Source organism: Ranitomeya variabilis, chromosome 2 (assembly GCF_051348905.1).
Source record: "Ranitomeya variabilis isolate aRanVar5 chromosome 2, aRanVar5.hap1, whole genome shotgun sequence".
In the NCBI taxonomy this organism is placed as follows: Eukaryota; Metazoa; Chordata; class Amphibia; order Anura; family Dendrobatidae; genus Ranitomeya; species Ranitomeya variabilis.
In genome coordinates, this window is record NC_135233.1 from 757,800,747 (window position 1) to 757,827,151 (window position 26,405).

General features: G+C 42.2%; 1 protein-coding gene across 2 annotated transcripts in view; it reads right to left on the reverse strand.

Moving 5' to 3' along the window:
• Positions 1-26,405, reverse strand: part of LOC143807770 (uncharacterized) — a 625,031-nt gene that overhangs the window by 95,413 nt on the left and 503,213 nt on the right. For both annotated transcript variants that reach the window (XM_077289680.1, XM_077289682.1), the window contains exon 5: positions 11,038-11,299. The gene's annotated coding sequence lies outside the window, so the exon portion shown is untranslated. The remainder of the gene's footprint in view (positions 1-11,037; positions 11,300-26,405) is intronic.

Sequence of the window (26,405 nt, forward strand, 5' to 3'; positions counted from 1 at the left end):
CAAAGTAACGGTATTTGTTACTGTAAAACAACTTATAAGGTGAACTCAAACTTCTGTAAGATTTATATATACCTTTATAGGTGCCTGACACTGAAAGGAAAATCAGGCCCAATGTTACACACTAGGTTTTCTGTGCCCCAATAATTTGAGACAGATGCCACACACAGGACTGGCACAGAGGCAGACTTGCCAATCTTTATCTCCCACTAATTTTTTTTTTTTTACAGGGAGAATTTACCCCCCCCCCCCAAAAAAAAAAGGCCAAGTATTACACAGTGGTTTTCGGTGGCACACAATGAGAGACAGATGCCACACACAGGACTGGCACAGAGGCAGACTTGCCTATCTTTATCTCCCACTATTTATTTTTTTTTTTTTAAAGGGAGAATTTAGAAAAAAAATATATATATATATATTACACACTAGGTTTTCTGTGGCACACAATGAGAGACAGATGCCACACACAGGACTGGCACAGAGGCAGACTTGCCAATCTTTATCTCCCACTAATTATTTTTTTTTTACAGGGAGAATTTTCCCCCCCCAAAAAAATGGCCAAGTATTACACAGTGGTTTTCGGTGGCACACAATGAGAGACAGATGCCACACACAGGACTGGCACAGAGGCAGACTTGCCAATCTTTATCTCCCACTAATTTATTTATTTTTTTAAAAGGGAGAATTTAGAAAAAAAAAAATATATATATATTTTACACTAGGTTTTCGGTGGCACACAATGAGAGACAGATGCCACACACAGGACTGGCACAGAGGCAGACTTGCCAATCTTTATCTCCCACTAATTATTTTTTTTTTACAGGGAGAATTTACCCCCCCCAAAAAAATGGCCAAGTATTACACAGTGGTTTTCGGTGGCACACAATGAGAGACAGATGCCACACACAGGACTGGCACAGAGGCAGACTTGCCAATCTTTATCTCCCACTAATTATTTTTTTTTTACAGGGAGAATTTACCCCCCCCAAAAAAATGGCCAAATATTACACAGTGGTTTTCGGTGGCACACAATGAGAGACAGATGCCACACACAGGACTGGCACAGAGGCAGACTTGCCAATCTTTATCTCCCACTAATAATTTTTTTTTTTACAGGGAGGATTTACCCCCCCAAAAAAAATTGCCAAGTATTACACAGTGGTTTTCGGTGGCACACAATGAGAGACAGATGCCACACACAGGACTGGCACAGAGGCAGACTTGCCAATCTTTATCTCCCACTAATTTTTTTTTTTTTACAGGGAGAATTTACCCCCCCAAAAAAATGGCCAAGTTTTACACAGTGGTTTTCGGTGGCACACAATGAGAGACAGATGCCACACACAGGACTGGCACAGAGGCAGACTTGCCAATCTTTATCTCCCATAAATTTTTTTTTTTTTACGTTGAGAATTTACCCCCCCCCAAAAAATGGCCAAGTATTACACAGTGGTTTTCGGTGGCACACAATGAGAGACAGATGCCACACACAGGACTGGCACAGAGGCAGACTTGCCAATCTTTATCTCCCACTAATTATTTTTTTTTTACAGGGAGAATTTACCCCCCCCCAAAAAAAAAATGGCCAAGTATTACACAGTGGTTTTCGGTGGCACACAATGAGAGACAGATGCCACACACAGGACTGGCACAGAGGCAGACTTGCCAATCTTTATCTCCCACTAATTTTTTTTTTTTTAAAAGGGAGAATTTAGAAAAAAAAAAAAAAAAGGCCCAGTATTACACAGTGGTTTTTGGTGGCACACAATGAGAGACAGATGCCACACACAGGACTGGCACAGAGGCAGACTTGCCAATCTTTATCTCCCACTCATTTTTTTTTTTTTTACAGGGAGAATTTACCCAAAAAGAATTAATGGCCAAGTATTACACAGTGGTTTTCGGTGGCACACAATGAGAGACAGATGCCACACACAGGACTGGCACAGAGGCAGACTTGCCAATCTTTATCTCCCTGCAGTAATCTCAGAAAAGTATGGCAGGCAGCTATAAAAAGGACTGCTGCACACAAAAGTGGGGACAAACACACAAGATAGCTGTGCAGAAAGGAAGGAACAACAGGATTTGTGCTTTGAAAAAAGCAGTTGGTTTGCACAGTGCACGGGGTACACACAGCAACGCAGCTATCAGGGAGCCTTCTAGGGCAGCCCAGTGAGCTACAGCGCTGAGGAAAAAAAAATGTAGCTTCCACTGTCCCTGCAAACAAAAGGTGGTGTTGGACAGTGGAAATCGCTACAGCACAAGCGGTTTGTGGCTTTATGTACCCTGCCTATCACTATCCCTGCTTCTGAAGAAGCGGCAGCAACCTGTCCCTACGCTCAGATCAGCAGCAGTAAGATGGCGGTCGGCGGGAACGCCCCTTTATAGCCCCTGTCACGCGGCAGAAAGCAAGCCAATCACTGCAATGCCCTTCTCTAAGATGGTGGGGACTGAGATCTATGTCATCACGCTGCCCACACTCTGCATCCACCTTCATTGGCTGAGAAATGGCGCTTTTAGCGTCATTGAAACGCGACTTTGGCGCGAAAGTCGCGTACGGCAGACCCCACACAGGGATCGGGTCGGTTTCATGAGATGCCGACTTTGCCAAAAGTCGGCGACTTATGAAAATGAACGATCCGTTTCGCTCAACCCTACTCAGAACTCCTAAGGAAGATAAAAGAAAATGAGTTTTCCAGACTCAACAAGCCTTTTAAGCTGGAGATTCCAGTTTATTTCCAATAGTTATGCGCAACTTCCTTTGAGCATTTGTTAGCTGAAGTTAGGCTTCTTAATATTATGCAAAATGTACCTCAAAACTTGTAATTATAAAAAAAAATGGGAAGAAAAAGAAAGAGATAGAGAAAAAAGTTAGTAAGAGAGAGATACAAACCAAATAGGAATCATAGCAAACCTAAAGTATCACATGTCAGTCAAATTTACTACATTTCTTCGTTAATTTAGATCTTTTTTTTCCTTGACACAGAAACACCATGGGTGCATCACCTATTAATTTTAAGCCATCTGGAATTACCATCTGGATACACTATTGATTTCAGAAAGTAACTAGTGCTACATGAAAATCAATGCACCTGGTGTGAAGTGATTAACTGTTTTCTTCCAACAGTAAAATGGGGCCTGTGCAAGTATTTCCATGTAGCACAGAATCTTCAGTGGGTATCCTCGTTTTTTTTTTTAAAGAATATTGTTTGAATTTCACGATGTATTGCACATGGTGGAGTAAATAAAATAATTTCCATATTAATTATTTCTTTGAGTCTATGTAAGTGTTTGATCATTTTACTTCATGTAAATTACTGTTGTCTAGACTTTGCCTATTGCTTCTGTTTTTATACTGTTTTTATACCTGAGTGACACTTTTACAAATGAGACCTATCATAAACTGAGGTATTCTACTGTTAATATGGGCTCATCAGGTTTTCATCAGCAAACTGTACTGTTCTATCAGTTATTGTGACTGACAGGTACAGACCCTGTCATGATGCAGCACTGACCAGACTGTGGGAGAAAATGGTGAAAAAAACCTGTTGATTACTGTTGAGTTGTTTCAGGCTTCACAAAACTGAGCCTGATGCAACTGATTTATGTGAATCCAGCCCAGGGCCGTATTTAGAGTTTCTGCTGCCCTAGGCACTTTCATCCCATTGGTGAGTATGACACTATCGGCAGTGACTTTGCCATAAATCACTGATGTGAAAGTAGCCTTTTGCAGCAGATCCGGCAGTTTTTCCGCATCTGCCGCGTAATGGATCACTTATGGCAACACTGCGTTCGGCCTCATTCATTCCCTATGGGACTTGCAGACATGTGCGGCACTTGCGGTTTTGCTGCGATCCGGCAAATGCGGTACTTGCAGCAATAGAAAAAAACACTGCTAGCAGTGTTTTTTGTATCATCGCAAGTGCAAAACCGCAATTGCCGCACATGTCCACAAGTAGCCATCACTACCTGTCCCTGCACCCTGCTAGCTCATCCCAACCATCCCCCTGACCTAAAACTACACTATAAAGCTTTAGAAAAACAATTTATTAACTGACATATTCCTATGATAATGAGGGCTCCAGGCTACGGCGCAGACTGGGACGGGCAGTCTCCGGGTCTCCATCCTCTCTATGCACACCCTCAGTCCCTGCCTCACTGCCTGTGCTGCACTGTGCACAGACCTCCCTCCACCGGACCCGGTAATCACCGCTCGCAGTAGCATACCAGCAGAGGTGTATCTAGGGTTTCTGGCACCAGGGGCAAGAATTCATTTTGGTGCCCCCCCTCCGCCAAGGACATATGCGATTTGCACACTTGGTCATGTGCCCACGAGCTCCTCTCCCTAATGCTCTCAATGTTCAGTGAAAAACTGAAAGAAGTGGGAAGAGAAGCTCGTTGTCACAGGACCATGAGTATGAAAATCGCCTATGAGTGAAGTGTCCATGTGACGACTACTGGAACCTGCAGAGCTGAATCCTGACATTGCAGCTTCTGAACTCTCACAACTCATGCACTGCACACTTTTAGGATTCCCCCTTGCCGGTGGACGGTCATGTCAGCACAAGCATGTGATTTGTATACTTCTGACCACATTCCGACTAGACGTGCCCGGCCTCGCTTAGTTTATTTTCATTGATGGAGGCCACACGTCTAGTCAGCATGTGACCGCATTAATGTAAATCCCCAGCATGACAGAATTCTGACAGCGTGCAGTGCGCACTGGGAGAATTCAGAAGTCTGCAGTCACAAAGAATGACTGCAGACTCATTACAAACCTGGACATCCCCTTTAATGCTCCTAACATAAATAAAGACATGAAAGTTAGCTAGTATCACAAATAACATTTACATCCAAGTACCTTATAGATGACATCGCCTCTGGAGCCATTCTTCTTTTCTTCATCTTGTCCAGATCCCATGATGAGTTTTCTCATCCACAGCGGTCTCTGCAGACTTCCATCTTCTCCGCTCCTTTGCAGAAAATCTCCACATGATGCCCTTAAAGATACAAGTGTCGCTATAATGCTCCTGAATAAAAAATTACCCTTCACTATATTGTCTGCACAAAATATTACCCCCACATTGTCCCTCTTATGGTACATGCTCTTCACACTGACCTCTCCTTTCTATATCAGCCCCCTCTTCACACTGTCCTCTTACACTGTGTCCCGCCTATAGAGCTCAGTATTTATACTCCATATTTATACTCCATCCTCCCACCCTGTGTGCATGGCTTCCCCATCTTCCCACCCTGTGTGCATGGCTCCCCCATCTTCCCACCCTGCATGCATGGCTCCCCCATCTTCCCACCCTGTGTGCATGGCTCCCCCATCTTCCCACCCTGCATGCATGGCTCCCCCATCTTCCCACCCTGCATGCATGGCTCCCCCATCCTCCCACCCTGTGTGCATGGCTTCCCCATCTTCCCACCCTGTGTGCATGGCTCCCCCATCTTCCCACCCTGCATGCATGGCTCCCCCATCTTTACACCCTGTGTGCATGGCTCCCCCATCCTGCATGAATGGCTCCCCTATCCTCCCAACCTGCGTGCATGGCTCCCCCATCCTCCCACCCTGTGTGCATGGCTCCCCCATCCTGTGTGCATAGCTCCCCCATCCTCCCACCCTGTGTGCATGGCTCCCCTATCCTCTCACCCTGTGTGCATGGCTCCCCCATCCTCCTCCCCTGCATGCATGGCTCCCCCATCCTTCTCCCCTGCATGCATGGCTCCCCTATCCTCCCACCCTGTGTGAATGGCTCCCCCATCCTTCTCCCCTGCATGCATGGCTCCTCTATCCTCTCACCCTGTGTGCATGGCTCCCCCATCCTCCTCCCTGCATGCATGGCTCCCCCATCCTTCTCCCCTGCATCCATGGCTCCCCCATCCTTCTCCCCTGTCATACTCACCTCTCACCGCGTGGCACAGAACTTCCTGGCATCTCTGCAGCGTCTTCCTTCCTGTATGAGTGGTCACGTGGTACCGCTCATTAAGGTGATAAATATGTGCATATTCATCACCTTAATGAGCGGTATCACGTGATCACTGAAGACAGGACGCGCTGCTGGCGCTGAGACGGAGTTGCAGCCATCGCTGGAGGAAGGTGAGTATGATGTCTTCAGGGAGGGGGGTGGGAAGGAGGGAGGGAGGAGGGGGGTGGACACTTGACCCCAGACTTATTAAAAAAAAAAAAACCTAGGTCAAGTGCGCCCCCCGAATCCTGGTGCCCTAGGCACGTGCCCTCAAGTGCCTAGTGGCAAATATGGCCCTGATCCAGCCCAACAGGTAGGAGAAGGCTATCAGTTGTTTAGGACTAATAATATTATAGAAAAAAGGAAATTGTAATAGAAATAACAAAATATAAAAGCAGATCGATCACCATACTTTTAGTTTCAAAGTTTCAGAGATATAAGTTTGAAAGTAGAGTTAAGTCCATTAAGTTCAACGAATAACCTTCTAGAGGAAAGCTAAAAAAACTTCTATATACTATATATATATTCTAAATACTGCAATCAGATTAGTTCCCTGGATTAACGCCCCATCACAGAGTCTAGTGCCCATAACCTTTAATATTATATTTACTAAGAAAGGCATCCAGATCCCTCTTGAATTTTAGTAGTGAATCTTCCATTACAACATCACGTGGCAGAGTCCCATAGTCTCACTGCTCTTACAGTAAAGAATCTGTTTCTGTGATTATGATTAAACCTTCTTTCCTCTACATGCATATGTTGTAGCCTTGTAACTATTGCAGGCCTAAGTGTTAAAAAATCATTAGAAATATCTCTTTACTGTCCCCTCATATATCTGTACATTGTAAGGGCGATCACCCTAAATCATTCTTTTTTTTCTAAACGGAATAATCCCAAGCATAATAACCTGCTTTAGTATTGTAATCCACCCATTCCCTTAGTAACCTTGGTTGCTCTTCTCTGCATCGGCTCTACTTCAGCTATATCCTTCTTATACACAGGTGACCAAAGTTGCAAGTGTGACTTACAGTATATAGAGGCAAAACTATGTTCTGGTCACAAGTAACTATCTCTTAAAGGGTATATGTCACCCCATTTGATCTTTTTTAGCTAATAATATGGGCATGTAGGTGGTATAAAGCTGTAACAGGTCATACCTATATGCCTTCTTGATGATGCCTTGTTCATTAAAAATCATCTTTTTTTGTTTTGATCTTCCATGCTATGGGTCATATGCTGCCATAAGAGAAGACTGCCTCCTCTCTCATTATACTAAATTTCTCCTCCCACCTCTTCCTTCCCTGCCTTTGACGTCAGCTGTGTGGTCGGCAGTCGCGCATCTGCTCATTCTGCCTGCCGTCTCTCCAGCATACTGTTCTGCCCTTCTTAGGGCAGTTACTTCAATTTTCTTGCGTGCAAGCATCCTACAGTCACTGTCACTTCCAGTCCCAATGTTCTCCGGCACCAGCGCACAAGAAAATTGAAGTAATTGCCCTGAGACTGGCAGAAGAGTGCAACAGGAGATCTGGCAGGCAGAATGCGCAAGTGCGAGATTTCTGGTTGTGCACGTTGCCTCAAAGACAAGTAGCGAAGAGGGGGGAGGAGAAATTTTGTATAATGAAAGAGGCTATTTTATTTTGCAGGGTATAAGTTTCAGCTTTTACAACCTGTATGCCCATATTATTAGCTAAAAATGCTAAAATGGAGTGACAGATACCCTTTAATGCATCCCATTATCTTATCTGGCTTGGCAGCAACTTTCTGACAGTGATAACTAATTTTGAGTTTGCCGTCCACCCATATGCCCAAGTCTTTTTCAGTGACAGTTTTACCCAGTGTTTTACAATTCAGTACATATTTATACATTTTAATTCCCCTGCCCAAGTGTATAATCTTACACTTATCTTCATTACATTTTATAAGTATATACTGTAGATTTCAACTGAATATGTTTTTAAATAGATCAGATCACTCAAACTTGATAAGTTATGGCTTAACAATCTTCTGTGACCGTGAGCTGACTCAGAGCGCCAGAGAGCCTGCCAGTGCTATTTTCAGCCAGATGTGCAACTTTGGAGAGTTCCTGGCTCTCTGCTCCATAATAATATACAGCCCACCGGCCTATATCCGAAGTCAACAGCTGAGATCGGGTCATCGATAGCCGCACCTTGACTATACTGCATTTTTCATCAGGGGACAGATGAAACGAATAGTTGTTGTTATTTCTTTGTTACTTTTTAATAAAGATCACCACTATTTGATACACTATGTAATTTGGGGACATAATACTGTAAATGTATAATATTCAGGATTTGGGGACATTATAAATATATGATGGCCTGAAAGGGGGAGATTATTAGCATATGGGGGCTAGAATTGTGGGAAATTAATTTATGGGGACACAGTGAGGATAATATTTAGACATGGGGCAGCAAAAGAGTCCTGGTTGGACGAAGTCATAGCTGTCTGCGATGCATGAAGAAGGCAATTGGAGACATCACTGGAGATCACTGGCTTTATCTGTACACTTATGCTATAAGGTATCTGCAGAGCTACTTTATATAACTGCCATTGGTCATAATAGTGATGTTAGTACACTGGTTTTTGTTTTTTTTGTTAATGGTCAGTATGGTAGTATTATTCGATCACCATTGAATTTGATAATATATGGCCAAGGCATTGCAGTATTTGCTCCTTATATGCCTTATGATTAGCATATTGATCTTGGCATAGTGTACATTGTGCATTAGCAGGATAGTAGTTCCATATGGTTATGGTGTGGCGACATTATGTGTTTCCTGTATAGTGGTATTAATAATATGGCTCCTGGCATAGTGGACTCTTCTCAGTAGCATTATGAAGCTAACATTTGTTATCTAATAATTATATTACTATGTTATTAAGAAGTATCACTGAGAAAATTATCTAATTGCTGTGTTTTCTGTGAGATTTATATATTTTATTTGTATTTTTTTAATAAACACATATCTTTAGAAGGCTTTTTCTCACAAATGCAAATAGGGCCCATGCATAAAGTTTTATAAATTAATACTAAAATGAATACTTTTAGCTCTAGCAGGACCCATAAAATTCTCATTTTGATTTCAGGATTATACAGCAGTACTGATGTCCTTATTCACAGTAGTTATACAATGCTTATAAAGTCTAGGAGACCTATTTAACATTGTATAAAGTTTGTAGTGTGAAATCTTGCGAAAGATCTACTTAACAGAATCAAAGGAAATTAGGATCATAAGAAACTATACAGGGGCCATATTGATAGGCTGATCATTGGGGAACGAGCATTCAAAACAGGCCAGCAATCACCTACCCAACAAGCAAAATACAAGCTATTGTTCTTAATGCTTATTAATACTCCTTCTGTGGATATAAAAGTGTCATCAGTGTATCTAAACAAGCTATTAAATGGCTGCCGAACAGATTGCATGTACCTGGCTGGTAGGCTGACATTTTGGGAGGTGTACCTTGGCCTTTAACTCATTCTAATAATGAGCAAACCCTGCATGAAACTTCTATGAGTTTGTGTAGAATTCTAATGGGTACAATAGGCTAAAGGGTTTGTGCAGGACTAGAAAGACATATAAATACTTTACTGCATTCAGCAACTTCAGTGTTCAGATTGAATACCGGACATAACCCATGAACAAGTGTGGTGCTGATTCTGAAAGACAGGAGACAAGTTTTTCCAATACTTTATGACTCATTTAAGAGGGTGTAAGAAACAGAGCAAACAGATTAGGTGCCCTAACAGGAATATGGTGCAAGATATGTTGGTGCTGTATAAGCATCATGATATAAATATTTTTATTTTTTTTTTCGAAAACAGTAGAGATGATCAGATCTGACAAATCATGCTGTTTTACTGGAAAAATTTAATTCACAGGGAAGTTATTCTCTGTGAATTGAATGTTCCCTACCATGCTCTACAGCACAAATGCTCCCAGAGCACAATTAATATAAGATGTAAAAAGGAAAAAGAAACCTCATGCTCTAATACACTGCATCCAAGGCCTTATGTTCACTCTAGGCTGTAAATTTCAGCCATAAGCAGGAATCGGATGTCACTTGCTATGCTTTGGGCAAAAACTTTTGGATAGGCCTCGGAGGACACTGTGCATGCACAGAAGTCCCAATATTTTGTTCACTCTATGTCTGGACTTACAGCTGTGAGCAGGCCCCGAAGGTTGTTATCTTCAATGACCAGTGGCCTAGGTCTGGAAGTCCGAGCCCAGAGTGAACACTGCCCAGTGGACAGGAAGGAGGGAGCAGTGAGAGCCTTAGTTGAGGTGAGCAGTGAAGTGAATATGATTTTTTTCTTTCCAACCTTTTACTAGCCCTCTACTGTTCAGCAAGATGGTAGCCATCGTTTTGTTGAATTTGTGAAGAGCAAATTAAAAAAAAATCTGTATTCTCCAGAATTCATACTTTTGTAAATTTTGAGTAGAATTCAATTCCACCTGAATAAATTGGTCCACTTGCAGTATTAAGCCAAGTACAGATGGAATAGTAGAGATTTTACATATTTGTAGTAATTGCATGTCATATGAAGAAGCATTTTCACATATTTAGTTCCTTAAATAAAATCTTGTGACTGCAATTTGAATTTATCTAATTCTTCTCTCAAAGAAAAGTTTCTTTGATAATGTGTCCTCACCAGTAATTTTATCTGTCATATCTATTTTTTTTGTCTAAAATGTGATGATGGGTCCTCATTAACTTTTAAAATACATCTTTTTTTCAGTTTTCAGTAATTCTTCATAGTCATTGGTCCTAAAACTCAAGATATTTAGCAAATAGTTAGCGTGAGAAATGTATTTCTGAACCTATATCTCTGTATCGTCTAAATTTACATACCATCATTTTCAGAATCTTTGTTCATACTTAATTTCATATTCAGTTTTGATTTTTTTTTAATTGTGTAACTGATATCATTATTCTGAATGTAACTATAATGAATTCAGTAGCTTTACATTCATTGCTAATTATGGCTAATTATCAATTTGCAACTAATTCTAGAAGCTTTCTACTAGTGATAAGCAAAAATTACCTTGTATATTGATTCTTATCCCAATTTGCTGTTAATTTGGTGCCTCTTTAGTCCTTTTATCTTCACAAGGCTATGTTCAGATGAGCGTCCAACTTTGCTGACCAGTCACATCTACAAACTGCAGACTGCAGAAGTGACTCGCTCTGTGTGCTTGCCCACACCTTGTAGGACCTGAGGTTTATGTGGCAATTATCCCATGTACACTAGCATAAGCATTGACATACATCCATATGCTGACACTGAGCAGTCAATAAGCAGTTCACTGTGCAAATGAGAAGTAAAAGGACAGACAATATGTTAGTGTGAACCTGAAAAAGCTATATGCGAAACGTGCATCAGATGTGTTTCTTCTAGGAGAGCAATTACTTACTACTGTGTGTATATACAATGTTGAATGGTCTTATATGAATTGTTCTATCTCATATATGTAGCTAAAATGTTTAGCAGTTTATGAAAACTACTTTTAAGCTTCCAATCTTAATGTAGAGCACTACGTTATTTATATTTACTATTAGAGACCAGAGGATCGATCCACACAGGATCGAGTTGGAGTTGAATCTCCTGAAAATAGTTTCACACAAATTTAAACATTTTGAAATCCGATTCTTAATTTATAAAAAAAAATTACCAGGCACAATTTCCCACACTGCTGAAGCATCAAAGAGCAAGTATGTACAGCATATGTATATATATATATATATATATATATATATATATATATATATATATATATATATATATATATATATATATATATATATATATATATATATACAGGGGTTGGAGAAAATTCTGGAAACACCTGGAAACATCAACAAAAGTTAGTTTAATATGGTGTAGGCCCACCTTTTGCGGAGATTACAGCATCAGTTCTCCGAGGTATGGATTCAAACAAGGTGTGAATTGTTTCCAAAGGAATTTTAGCCCATTCTGCAGTTAAAGCACCCTCCAGTTCTTTGAGCGACGATGGTGGCGGAAATCGACGTCTAACTTGAATCTCTAAAATCGACCATAAATGCACAATAATGTTGAGGTCTGGGGATTGTGGGGGCCAGATGAGATGCTCAACTTCATTAGAATGTTCCTCGTGAACCATTGGATGCACTTGGTCACCCAAAATGCCTAAATAATCTCGGTTGTTAATTCTTCTATGAAGGGATATCATTGGTCCGGCAGATCTCCACTAAATAGCACCCCAGATCATCACAGAACCTCCACCATGTTTTATGGTTGGGAGAAGGAAGTCTGGATGGAATGCTTCTTTTGGCTGTCTCCAAACATACACTCAGCCGGAAGTTGGAAATAGGGTAAACGATGATTTGTCTGAGAATATCACATGTTTTCACTGCTTGAGGGACCAATTCTGGAGGTTTCTACACCACTCTAAATGTTTGGAAACATTTGTCTTTGAGAGCAGCGATTTTCTAATTGCAGCTCTTCCATGGAATGCAGATTTGTGCAGCTCCCGACGAACAGTTTTCGTGGAAACTTGGTTCTGTAGGTGTTCATTGAGCTCAGCAGTGATTTTCGGAGCCGTGGTCTTGCGATCCTCTCTCACAATTCGCTTTAGAGTCCGACGGTCTCTCTCAGTCAACTTTGACTTTCAGCCAGACCTGTGCTTTGCTGTGGATGTTTTTCCTTCTCTTTCAAACGCAGTCGTTACTTTGGAGACAGTACCTCTTGACACGCCAAGCATTCCGGCACTTTCTGTTACACTAGCGCCTGCCATACAAGCACCAACAATTTGGCCTCTTTGAAAATCCGAGAGGTCTGCCATTGGTATCAGGTTTTCATCAATGTTCTTACAATTATGCAAAACAAACAGCTAATTTACATACATATATCACATAACACAAATAATCAACTACAAAACATTACCATATGTCATGGTTTGCATGTTTATCACATGTTTGAATATTATGATGCCAAAACGTTAGGTGTTTCCAATATTTGGTCCAACACCTGTATATATATATATATATATATTATATATTATTTTTTTAATCGTGTAATAATAGAAACTTCATATTTTACATTTACTTATTGAGTTCTGTTTTCCTTTTATATAGGATACTTGATATTTCTGCAGAACTATTTACCTAGTATAAGGATACCCTATTGGTTTTTTATATTTATATACACTAAAACGGTCCATAAACTCAATCAATCTAATGCATGTTGTGATTTTTTTCCATGTGGACCTAAGGTCTATGTGGTAAATAGCCCATGTGCACTAGCACAAAAGCTGACATTAGCCCATGAGTTGTGTACATGTTGTCAGTATCTAATCCATTGCACACATGGACAGCAGAAGGACAGGTATACGCCAGTGCAAACATAACCAAAGGAAGATGTTTTTCCATGTGTTAGGTCTCTTTTACATCACACATGGAAGTTCCATTCTATTGGGGAAAAAATATCTAATATTTTCCAAGAGAATGTTTCTCCTCTCTAACGTATCACTATCTAATCCTCCTTTTGACCTAAAAAGCAGGGACAAGTAGATCTGTCAATTAGAATATCTATTAATATAGTAACTATCTGCTTTTGTAATTGTTAAAATAATAGCATTTAATCAAACTCTAAAGTAGTTTAAGTTATTAACTTTATGATAGGGAAAATGAGAAATGTTTCTCATTGAAAAATAATGTATAATATAGACTTTTTCATGTCTGTAATAAAACAGGTTTCTTGATTCTGAATCAGCACTTCTGAAAAAAAATTGAAAAATATTAAAAATCAAATTTTATGACAGAAACATGTTTTCTATTCACCCGTGTACATAATACACAGACTATCAATGAGATTCCACCACATTAATGGGAAGCTTTTTTTTTTTTATTCTGCGCTGAAGCTGTTATAGTTATGCCAGAGATCTTGAACTTGAGAAGGTTAGGCATCACAATGCCAGAGCGGTTTGTGAGCATCAGCAGATTTAGCTTGTAATTTCATTGATCTGTGTGGGCTTTCTGTTTGCAAACCAGCTGCTGCTCTGTTTCCCCACAGCAACTGATCTGAGTACCATTGATTTCTTTTTCTCTTACATTAACATAGCATTACTTCTTTAATGGGCAATAAATGACTGAATGTAAATACAAAAAGGCCGCTGCTGCTTCTACAACAAAAGAAACAGCCAAAGAAATATCCATTTTCCTGAAAATAATCTGTTCTTCTATTTTTATAGCAAGACAATTAAGATGGGAATGTAGAGAATAGGACGCCTTTTTTGGGAAGGTAGTTTTGTTACGTAGTTATTTTAATTTATGGTGTTGATAGATTATCCTTAATGTATGTCCTTGAGCTGAATGCATCTCTTTCTTAAATTAGTATATCTTTAGCTGACTAATAAAACTGCTAAATGTTTGACAAAAGAAGGAATTACAATATACAACTTTTGGAAGAGGGATTCAGTATACGAAAAACATGAAAGTGAACAAGCTTGGCATACAATAAGCAAACAAAGAGAATGTTATATCATTTTGAAATGAAATCATTGGGATAAGACAAGCTTTTAATTAACTGTAAAGTCAATATTGCAAAAATGATTTACGGATCTTTGTTCTTGCTACTTTCTACTAGTCTGTTACTGTCCTGGATTTACTAAGTGTGATCACGCTGAGTTTTTTTGGAGCAGAATCTCTCAAAATCTTCTCCAAAAACTGATAACTTTAGAGTTTGTGGATTTTTTTAGAAGAGTTTAGTGTTTCTGCTTGTATTTCCTAACTTGCATAGTGAGCCACTAAAAACCTGTGGACCAAAGTTTAGCCTATTTTAATATTTGTCACTACCTACTGCCAAGATTTGCAGGTCTGCCCTATATCCTCATTGAATAAAACCTTGGATCAACGTAACATTAGAGTTCTGATTGGTGGAAGGAAGAGTCCTGTAGCTAGAATTTGCACTTTTTAGGCGTTAATCGAATGTACTTTTGATGTGCCATAAATGTCACATAAGGAAATACCCTCTGAATTTTTCTTGCAGCTGTTGGAATTGGCTCAGTATGAACATGTAGGCCTTGAACCAAAAATGGTTGTTCACCACTACTGATGAGTATTTGTTAGTGCTCGAAGATTTAGTTTTCATTGCCGCAGCTGCATGATTTACGGCGGCTGGACAGGCTGAATACATGTGAGGAATGCCTGTTTGTTAGGGAATTCCCACATGTATTCAGGCTGTCCAGCAGCCATAAATCATGCAGCTGAGGTGACGAAAACTAAATCTCCGAGCACTAAGAAAAACTCGGAGGACACCCGAGCGTGCACGGTAAAACCCGAGCAATGAGTATACTCACTCATCACTATTCACCACTGCTCCAAATGCATACTGATAGGAAATTTAGATTGTGAGTCCATAAAGTGCCGTGTGATACATTGTGTACTGTAGAAGCTGGCATAATACAAAGAGAGATGTACAGAAAGAGAGATGGAAAGAAAGGTTGCCAAAAGAGGGTAGCCCCTTTGTTTTGAGAAGTTTAACCTGATAAGAGACTTTAAGGGTTATTCCAAAATTCACAAGTTATCCCCTTTTGTTTCGATCAGGGACAATTAGATAATTGCTGGGAGCTTAACCACTCAGACCCCAGCTTTGCATCTCTATCTTCAATGGAAAGGAGGTGTGTAGTGTTGAGCGATACCGTCCGATACTTGAAAGTATCGGTATCGGAAAGTATCGGCCGATACCGGCAAAGTATCGGATCTAATGCGATACCGATACCCGATACCAATACAAGTCAATGGGACTCAAGTATCGGACGGTATCCTGTATGGTTCCCAGGGTCTGAAGGAGAGGAAACTCTCCTTCAGGCCCTGGGATCCATATCAATGTGTAAAAGAAAGAATTAAAATAAAAAATAGGGATATACTCACCCTCCGACGCAGCCTGGACTTTACCGCCGTAACCGGGAGCCGTTATACCTAAGAATGCACGCTTGCAGGGCCTTAGATGAGGTCACTGCGCTCTGATTGGTCCGTAGCGGTCGCGTGACCGCTACGCGACCAATCACAAAGCAGTGATGTCACCTAAGGTCTTTCAAGCGCTTGAAATACCTTAGAAGACGTCTGCAGCTTCTGATTGGTCGCGTAGCGGTCACGTGACCGCTACGCGACCAATCACAAAGCAGTGACGTCTTCTAAGGTATTTCAAGCGCTTGAAAGACCTTAGGTGACGTCACTGCTTTGTGATTGGTCGCGTAGCGGTCACGCGACCGCTACGGACCAATCAGAGCGCAGTGACCTCATCTAAGGCCCTTCAAGCGCGCATTCTTAGGTACAACGGCTCCCGGTTACGGCGTTAAGTCCAGGCTGCGTCGGAGAGGTGAGTATATCCCTATTTTTTATTTTAATTCTTTATTTTACACATTGATATTAATCCCGATACCGATTCCCGATATCACAAAAGTATCGGATCTCGGTATCGGAATTCCGATACCTGCAAGTATCGGCCGATACCCGATACTTGCGGTATCGGAATGCTCAACACTAGAGGTGTGGGATTGTTGGAGAAAGCAGATTGCTGTCCTTGTCTATCTCTGTCAGTCCACTAAACAATAAAAGAACTGTAAGCTGAGCATGAGCACTGTTTCATTCAAGATGGGATTGCTGAGCCACATTCTTAGTATACCAGAGCTTGGGATCTTGGGATCATTGAATGTTTCAGCAGTCAGACACCTAATGATAAGCTAATTATCCCCTATCCTAAAGAAAGGGGATAAGTTGTGATTTTGGTAATATCACTTTAATAAGGCTGACTAGAAACATACATTTGACCAGTATTACTGCGTAATTAATATACATGTATTAGGATAGAAAACTTTTAATTATAAAGCAGATCTAAGTGTACAGTTTTCTGTAGAGTTTGGTATTAGCTATGTACGTGTTACATATCTTAATAATTAGTATGCTTGTTAGAGAATGTTGCTATGATCAGACTAGTTTTCTATGCATATAATGTGCTATATGTGTTTTGAAACCAACTTTCCAGTAATTAAAAAAAAGAAAATGTTAAAAATCTCCACCTACATCAGTAATTTTACAATTCTGAGTGAATTATTTAACACAGCAAATTTTCAGTCTCCTTCATAAATGTCAAAGCTGAAAAGAACTTGTCATATTATTTATCACACTGTTGACATATTTCTTCCGTGATGTTCAAATCCGAGTATAAAAATGTTTCTTTTACTGTAATGTGATAAAGAGCACCTTCAATATTTTACATCAAGGCCTAAGACTTTTGTACTGAGCCGCTAGATGTGATCTTGGTTTGGTCAAGGCTTTATGTTGATTCCAGCACTGATATAGTAAAAACAGAAACACACATAAAAGCTATTTTCCATATGTGGATATAGTTCATAAATGTAGACAGAAGCTCCAAAATCTAAACAGAGAATTTAATTCAGCGTAGAAGAGAAGTTCACACATCCTAATAAGATGATTGCTAATTATTTTTAGAAACCTCATTGTTGCCTGTTGGCAGATAAGTAAGCATATATAAAAAGCTTTTCCTAAACAGCCTGCAAGATATGTGTGCATTCTTGTCCAGAAGATGAAAGTCCTTACTTCCACTTCATTCCTCACTAATTACACTGGTATATGTTATCAAGCAGAAATTACTCTTTTTAGATTGGCTCAACAATGATTTCGTTCTTTGGAAGGTTGTGCATCAATGTAAAATTCTTAGCGTATACCATTATATATTTTTTTGCTAAATAACCCTTGGCACCTGAATAAATTAGAAAATAACCTAATCGCAAATAAAGTGAAAAAAAAACAACTAATAATGATATTTAAAGTATATTACTATAACAGTTTAACATTGCATTACATATTGCTGTCTTTCACTGTTCCTATAATATCAAAATTATATGTAACTGATAGGCATGTAATATAAAGGCTTTCCATTGACCACATGCGAAAACAAGGTAGAGGTTCTAATGTGTCTTGTTAAAACTGGTACCAATGAATAATTTATATAACAGGGTAACCTGCCTAGATACTAGTTTAACAGAATCTGAATGCCCCTCTACACTGCTGTTCATTATACAGTCATGATGTGTCACAGAAATGCAAATTGACTGTAGAAATCTTGGGTAAACAATACAAATTAGTATCCAGGAATATGCTAAGGAAGACAGATATCACATTGCCACATCAGCACATTTGCTTTGCACTAAGTGTAAGGGATCTTTTGTACATTATGTGATCAGTATATGAATTTCATTATTACTGTACGGTTTATCAAACTGACTCATAAACATCATATTTCATGTGCTACAGCTATGATGCTGAGGAGAAGATTGTAGTGTACTGTCACCATCCATTACAGCAAATGTATCAGGAAAGCACTGCTTATCTTGCATATTGTTATGAGCCAAAGAAACATTTAAACACATTATGTTCTGTATGTTTAATGGGTATATAAAATATATACAGTGCACCACAGACAGACATACCATAAGGGAAACCAGTCCTGTCGCAAAATCACTCAGTAGAGGAATGCTGCCGTAGCAGCTTCACAGTGTTGTGAAGTATGATGCACTCCACTGGAACGCAACAGTCTTTGGAGCAAATACAAATATTTTTCTCTCACAATGAGTATCGGTGATATGGTGGTTACTTTTGCTTCAAGTAATACAGAAGCATAATGGTTACAGAATCAGGAAAAGGTACAAAACGTGCTCGTTATTCTCACATCAATTGTATCGTCAAATTAACACTGAGATGATGACACCATTAAAACAAAAGTTCACCAGTTTCAAGTTCAACAGGTTCTTATCCAAGGGAACCAAGAATGGGCTGCTATCAGGGATTGGCTCGCAAATACTAGCCTGGGTGACACAGCAAAGCAATGACCCATGAGTTATAGTTCCCCAACTTTAGCCTGCTTACCTATAAATGCAATGGTAACAGTGGATTAAAGGAAATCTCTCATCACATTTGACCCATCTAAACTGTTAATATGGGCATACAGGTTATAGATTGCTGAAAAAGTCCTATCTGTATGCCTCATATCAGATGTCTTATTGCTAATAAATTATCTTTTATCTGCTTATTTTAATGACCCTTTAAAAGCAATGGGCAGGACATTGTTCGGAAGATAACTCTGTCTTGGCACTTCATCTACATATATCTCACCTCATGTAACTCAATAATAATGAGTAATTAATCACAAATGCCCAGAAAAATTCTATAAAAAATATCTTTATTAGTTATTAGGTACAAAAAAGGCAAACCAGTGCTCATAATAAAAAACAAAAAGTACTGGACCGATCTAATGAAAAATGATGCAAACTGCCCCCTGAAGAAGCAGCAGCGAAACGCGTGTTGGGGTACCTGTGCAGCGGCTTTCGGCATCCTATGGGTAAGATATGCTTGCCGTTGATATTTATGCACTATTTGCACTTTATTTCTAACCCTGAAGGAATGTGGGGATTTTTGTTAAACCCTATCTGTGGGGAGCAGAACCATCCCAGCTGCATCACCATCAGCCCCAGTGGTCTTCTTTAGCAGCGTTGGCCATCCGTTGCCGAACACCATAGGTGACGTCACTTTAAATCCCATATACATATTCTGCATTTTACGGCATGGCCAGGGCCACGGAGTCGGATCATGGCCACGTGACTTCCCCAAAGAATTGTCCGACATGGTTCTGAGTACCCCATGGCCCAGGTGGGCGTGTCACAAGTTCTTCACACTAAATTAGAATATCATCAAAAAGTTAATTTATTTCAGTTCTTCAACACAAGTGAAACTCATATATTATGTAGATTCATTACAAACAGAGTGATCTATTTCAAGTGTTTATTTCTGTTAATGATGATTATGGCTTACAGCCAATGGAAACCCAAAAGTCATTATCTCAGTAAATTAGAATACTTTATAACACCTGCTTGAAAAATGATTTTAAAATCCGAAATGACGGCCTACTGAAATGAATGTTCAGTTAATGCACTAAATACTTGTTCAGGGCTCCTTTGGCATCAATTACTGCATCAATGTGGTGTGGCAAGGTGGTGATCAGCCTGTGGCACTGCTGAGGTGTTAAGGAAGCCAAGGTTGCTTTGATAGCAGCCTACAGCTCATCTGCATTGTTGGGTCTAGTGTCTCTCATCTTCCTCTTGACAATACCCCATAGATTCTCTATGGGGTTAAGGTCAGGTAAGTTTGCTGGCCAATGAAGCACAGTGATACTGTTATTTTCACATCAGGTTGTCAGGGCTAGCGGAACGCACTGATTAAATATAGATGTTTTTATTGGTGCATTCGCAGCCCGGGGTCCACTGGAGAGTAGATGAGAATATCAACCAGGTAGACTACAACTGAGGTGGAGAGCATATCCCAGAAGATATCGTTTACAAAGTCTTGGAAAACGGCGGGGGCATTACAAAGCCCAAAGGGCATCACCAGATATTCATAGTGCCCATCCCTGGTGTTAAAAGCCGTCTTCCAATCATCCCCCTCACGGATGCGAATCAGGTTGTAAGCACCCCGCAGATCTAATTTAGTACACATTCTTGCTCCCCGAAGCCTGTCAAAAAGCTCAGATATCAGGGGCAGAGGGTACTTGTTCTTAATGGTGATGGCGTTAAGACCCCTGTAATCTATGCATGGACGTAATTCTCCATTCTTCTTCTGCATGAAGAAGAAACCAGCCCCTGCAGGTGACACAGACTTCCTAATGAATCCCCTTGCCAGATTCTCCTGGATGTACTGAGACATTGCCTCCGTCTCTGGGAGAGACAACGGGTAGACTCGACCCTGGGGAGGCTCAGCACCAGGCAAGAGGTCAATAGGACAGTCATAGGGGCGGTGAGGCGGAAGAGTCTCCGCAGCCTTTTTGGAGAACACGTCCGCATAGGGCCAATATTGCTTGGGGAGAGAGGAGAGATCTGCGGGTACCTCTGTAGTAGCAACCTGAACGCATTCCCTCTGACATCTACCCCCACAAGATTCACTCCATCCCAAAATCCTGCCAGTGGACCACTCAATATGAGGAGAGTGGTACCGTAGCCAAGGTATCCCTAAGAGGACCTCATCAATTCCCTCAGGAATGATGAGCAGAGATATTATCTCCTGATGAGATGGCGACATGGATTGAGTAAATGGGATGGTCTGGTGTGTAATCTGTGAGAGCAGTGTCGACCCATTCACCACTCGTATGGTTCACCACTCGTATGGTCACTGGTTGGGCGAGCATCACCAGAGGTATTGCGTGTCATTGGGCAAAGACAGAAGACATAAAATTGCCCTCCACCCCGGAATCCACGCAAAGCTCTCCCGAATGAGTGGATGGGCCAATGGTAATTGTCCCCTTAAAGGACAATTTGGAGGCAAATGTCGCCTTGTCTAGTGAACCTCCACCTACTACCACTAGACGCTGACGTTTCCCCGACCGCTGAGGACATCTGGTGGCAAGATGTCCTGACTGCCGGCAAACATGACAGACCCTAAGTGCACGAGTGGTCCGGGACTTAGGTCCCACTCGTAGCACCTCCATGGCCTCATGTGACTTGGGTGCCTGGACCTGAGATTCCAAAGGTTTGGCGAAGGTGGGAGCCAGCCGAAACCTCTGCCTACACTGGGCTCGCTCTAACCTCCGCTCGTTAAAACGGAAGTCAATACGAGTAGATACAGCTATTAACTCCTCCAGTGTGGCGGGAATCTCCCTAGTGGCCAAAGCGTCCTTAACATGGTCAGCCAGCCCCCTCCAAATTATAGGGATGAGGGCTTTATCCGACCACTGCAGCTCAGATGCTAAGGTGCGGAAGTGGACGGCAAAATGGCTGACCAAGGACGAGCCCTGAGTCAATGCCAACAGTTGGAGCGCCGTATCATGGGTGACTCGAGGTCCTAAAAAGACCTTTTTCAGAGTGCTCAGAAACAGCGGAGCTCTCTGCACCACATGATCGCCACGCTCCCACAGCGGCGTAGCCCACTCCAATGCCCTGTCCGACAGGAGATACATAATGAATCCCACCTTTGCCCGCTCTGTAGGGAAACGTGCAGCCAGGAGCTTGAGGTGTATAGAGCACTGGCTCACGAAACCCCTACATGATTTGCCATCACCAGAGAATTTTTCTGGCAGCGGGAGGCGAGACAGGGTCGGAACAGGAGTGGCAGTGGACAAAGCTGCTGCAGCCACGCTAGCAGCCTGAACAGCTACTGCGGTAACATCCACAGCTGAGGTTGTGCACTCGAGAGCCGCCAACCTACCCTCCAGCTGCTGGATGTACTGCAAAGATTGCTGTTTGTCCGGCATTGCTAGCCAGACCCTGGCGCTAGTATTATGTTAGGGCTAGCGGAACGCACTGATTAAATATAGATGTTTTTATTGGTGCATTCGCAGCCGGGGTCCACCGTGCAGGAGGAACCTGCTGCTAGCAAATGACGGCACTATATGGCGGTTTAAGCGAACTCTGTTACTTCACAGTCGCACGGAAACAAGACGCTGTGCCCTGTTAACCCCACAGGAGTTCACAGCTAACTGCCGAGCTGAAGGCAGTCTGTGGTCACGCAAACATACAATCTCCTCACTGGAGGAGCCGGTATTCTAGGGGCTTATTTCAGCCGGGGCCCTAAATCCACGCACACAATCTCCTCGCCGGAGTCCCTGAACACACATAAATGTGACCACACTGGCGCATGCACATAACAGATTTGATACTAGCGCATGGCCTTGCGGCCATGCGAGCCTTATATAGCTGCAGCAAGTAAAAGACCTTCCTAGAAGGACCAATGAGAGACTGCCATACCTGAGCATGTGACCCTAGATCTCCACTGAGAGATCTTGCCCTGGGCATGCTCAGTGTGTGCAGAGGAGGACTTAGTCCTAGCACCTACAGGACCTTCCTGAAAGGACCAATGGGCTTAGCTGCAGTATCTGACCATGTGACCCTCGATCCCCACTGAGAGATCTTACTCAGGGCATGCTCAGAACGAGAAAAGCAGGACTTAGTCCCAGAAGCGTCTGCTCGCTGCTGCCCAGCACTGACTTCAATGGCAGAAGCAGGAAAAGCAGCAGTAAATCTTTGTACAGAGTGGGACTGAGCAAGATGCTGGGACCGACTTCTCCGCTGAGCAGGCTCCACTGCGGCAGGAGAAGAATGGGAGACCGCAGCGGAAATGGCCTGAGATTCCCCCTGTGCAGAGGCGGGAACTCAACCCCTAACACAGGTATTGGTACTTTTGGCTGTGTGGACAGGTGCCAAGTCCTGCTGGAGAATGAAATTCCCATCTCCAAAAAGCTTGTCGGCAGAGGGAAGCATGAAGTGCTCTAAAATTTCTTGGTAGACGGCTGCACTGACTTTGGTCTTCATAAAACAGAGTGGACCTACACCAGCAGATGACATGGCTCCCCAAACCATCACTGACTGTGGAAACGTCACACTAAACATCAAGCATCTTGGATTGTGTGTCTCTCCACTCTTCCTCCCGACTCTGGGACCTTGGTTTCAAATGATATGCAAAATTTACTTTCATCTGGAAACAACACCTTGGACCACTGAGCAACAGTCCAGTTCTTTTTCCTTGGCACAGGTAGATGCATCTGGCGTTGTCTATTGGTCATGAGTGGCAACAATTGTAGCACATGTCCTGGATATGTCTGTGTGGTGGCTCTTGAAGCAATGACTCCAGCTTCAGTCCACTCCTTATGATTCTCCCTGAAATTTTTGAATGGCCTTTTCTTATCAATCCTTTCAAGGCTGCGGTTATCCCAGTTGCCTGTGCACCTTTTTTTACCACACATTTTCCTTCCACTGCACTTTCCATTAATATGCTTGGATACAGCACTCTGTGAACAGCCAGCTTCTTTGCAATGACCTTTTGTGGCTTACCCTCCTTCTGGAGTGTGTCAATGACTGCCTTCTGGATATCTGTCAAGTCAGCAGTCTTCGCCATGATTGTGGAGCCTGCTGAAACAGACTAAGGGACCTATTTAAAGGCTTAGGATGCCTTTGCAGGTGTTTCTTGTTAACCCCTTCACCCCCGGAGCTTTTTCCGTTTTTCCGTTTTCGTTTTTCGCTCCCCTCCTTCCCAGAGCCATAACTTTTTTATTTTTCTGTCAATTTGGCCATGTGAGGGCTTATTTTTTGCGGGACGAGTTGTACTTTTGAACGACATCATTGGTTTTACCATGTCGTGTACTAGAAAACGGGAAAAAAATTCCAAGTGCAGTGAAATTGCAAAAAAAGTGCAATCCCACACTTGTTTTACGTTTGGCTATTTTGCTAGGTTCACTAAATGCTAAAACTGACCTGCCATTATGATTCTCCAGGTCAGTACGAGTTCATAGACACCTAACATGACTAGGTTCTTTTTTACCTAAGTGGTGAAAAAAAATTCCAAACTTTGCAAAAAAATAAATAAATAAAATTGCGCCATTTTCCGATACCCGTAGCGTCTCCATTTTTCGTGATCTGGGGTCGGGTGAGGGCTTATTTTTTGCGTGCCGAGCTGGCATTTTTAATGATAGCATTTTGGTGCAGATACGTTCTTTTGATCGCCCGTTATTGCATTTTAATGCAATGTCGTGGCGACCAAAAAAACGTAAATCTGGCGTTTCGATTTTTTTTTTCATTACGCCGTTTAGCGATCAGGTTAATGCTTTTTTTTTATTGATAGATCGGGCGATTCTGAACGCGGCGATACCAAATATGTGTAGGTTGGGGTTTTTTTTTATTGATTTATTTTGATTGGGGCGAAAGGGGGGTGATTTAAACTTTTATATTTTTTTTATTTTTTTCACATTTTTTTTTACTTTTTTTTTTAACTTTTACCATGCTTCTATAGCCTCCATGGGAGGCTAGAAGCAGGCACAGCCCGATCGGCTCTGCTACATAACAGCGATCATCAGATCGCTGTTATGTAGCTAAAATGCAGGTGTGCTGTGAGCGCCGACCACAGGGGGGCGCTCACAGCCACCGGCGATCAGTAACCATAGAGGTCTCCAGGACCTCTATGGTTACAATGTACAAGCATCGCCGACCTCCGATCATGTGACGGGGGTCGGCGATGCGCTCATATCCGGCCGCACGGCCGGATGCGGTAGTTAAATGCCGCTGTCTGAGTTTGACAGCGGCATTTAACTAGTTAATAGCGGCGGGTGATCGCGATTTCACCCGCCGCTATTGCGCGCACATGTCAGCTGTAAAAAACAGCTGACATGTCGCGACTTTGATGTGCGCTCACCGCCGGAGCGCACATCAAAGCGGGGGTCCCGACATGTGACGTACTATTCCGTCACATGTCGGGAAGGGGTTAATTATTCTAATTTACTGTGATAATGACTTTTGGGTTTTCACTGTCTGTAAGCCATAGTCATCAACATTAACAGAAATAAACACTTGTAGGTCAAATGTAGTGACAGATTCACTTTAAAAAATTGATGTCTAATTATGTTTTCATTTTTGATACACATAGACAGGCTCAATTATAGATACATTATAGAGCTGTTAGTAACTGCCTCATCATTTTAGACAAACCAAGATTTAGTAAAACAAGTAATGACTAGTGATGAGCGAACACTAAAATGTTCGGGTGCTCGTTGTTCGAGTCGAACATCTCCCGATGTTCGAGTGTTCGTTTCGAATAACGAACCCCATTGTAGTCAATGGGAGACTCGAACATTTTTCAGCGGGACCAAAGCTCTGCACAGGGAAGGTCGCCTAAAAACCTGGGAAGCTCAGAAAATGATGGAAACAACACTGGAATGGACAGGAAACAGCAGGGGCAGCATGCATAGTTGCCTCTGAGGCTGCCCAAATGCACCATTACGCCAAATTATGGCCAACAGCTTTGTGGTGACAGAGTGACCCACTTTGATGAGGTAGCAGGTGAAACACACCGAAATTGAGCCTGACACAGCATGGCAGCTATGGGCACGGCATGCGGAGGCAGCATCAGGCCGGAGAGCGGCACAGTGACGGACCCTTGAGGAGGCGGCAGCAGCATCATTCCTTACACATTGAGGCCACAGAGTGGCACAATTACATAGTTTGGAGGTAGCGAAGACCCAGCATGTGGAGGCGTCAGCACGGAGAGTGGCACGGTGACGGACCCTTGAGGAGGCGGCAGCAGCATCATTCCTTAATCCTTACACATTGAGGCCACAGAGTGGCACAATTACATAGTTTGGAGGTAGCGAAGACCCAGCATGTGGAGGCGTCAGCACGGAGAGTGGCACGGTGACGGACCCTTGAGGAGGCGGCAGCAGCATCATTCCTTTCACATTGAGGCCACAGAGTGGCACATTTACATAGTTTGGAGGTAGCGAAGACCCAGCATGTGGAGGCGTCAGCACGGAGAGTGGCACGGTGACGGACCCTTGAGGAGGCGGCAGCAGCATCATTCCTTACACATTGAGGCCACAGAGTG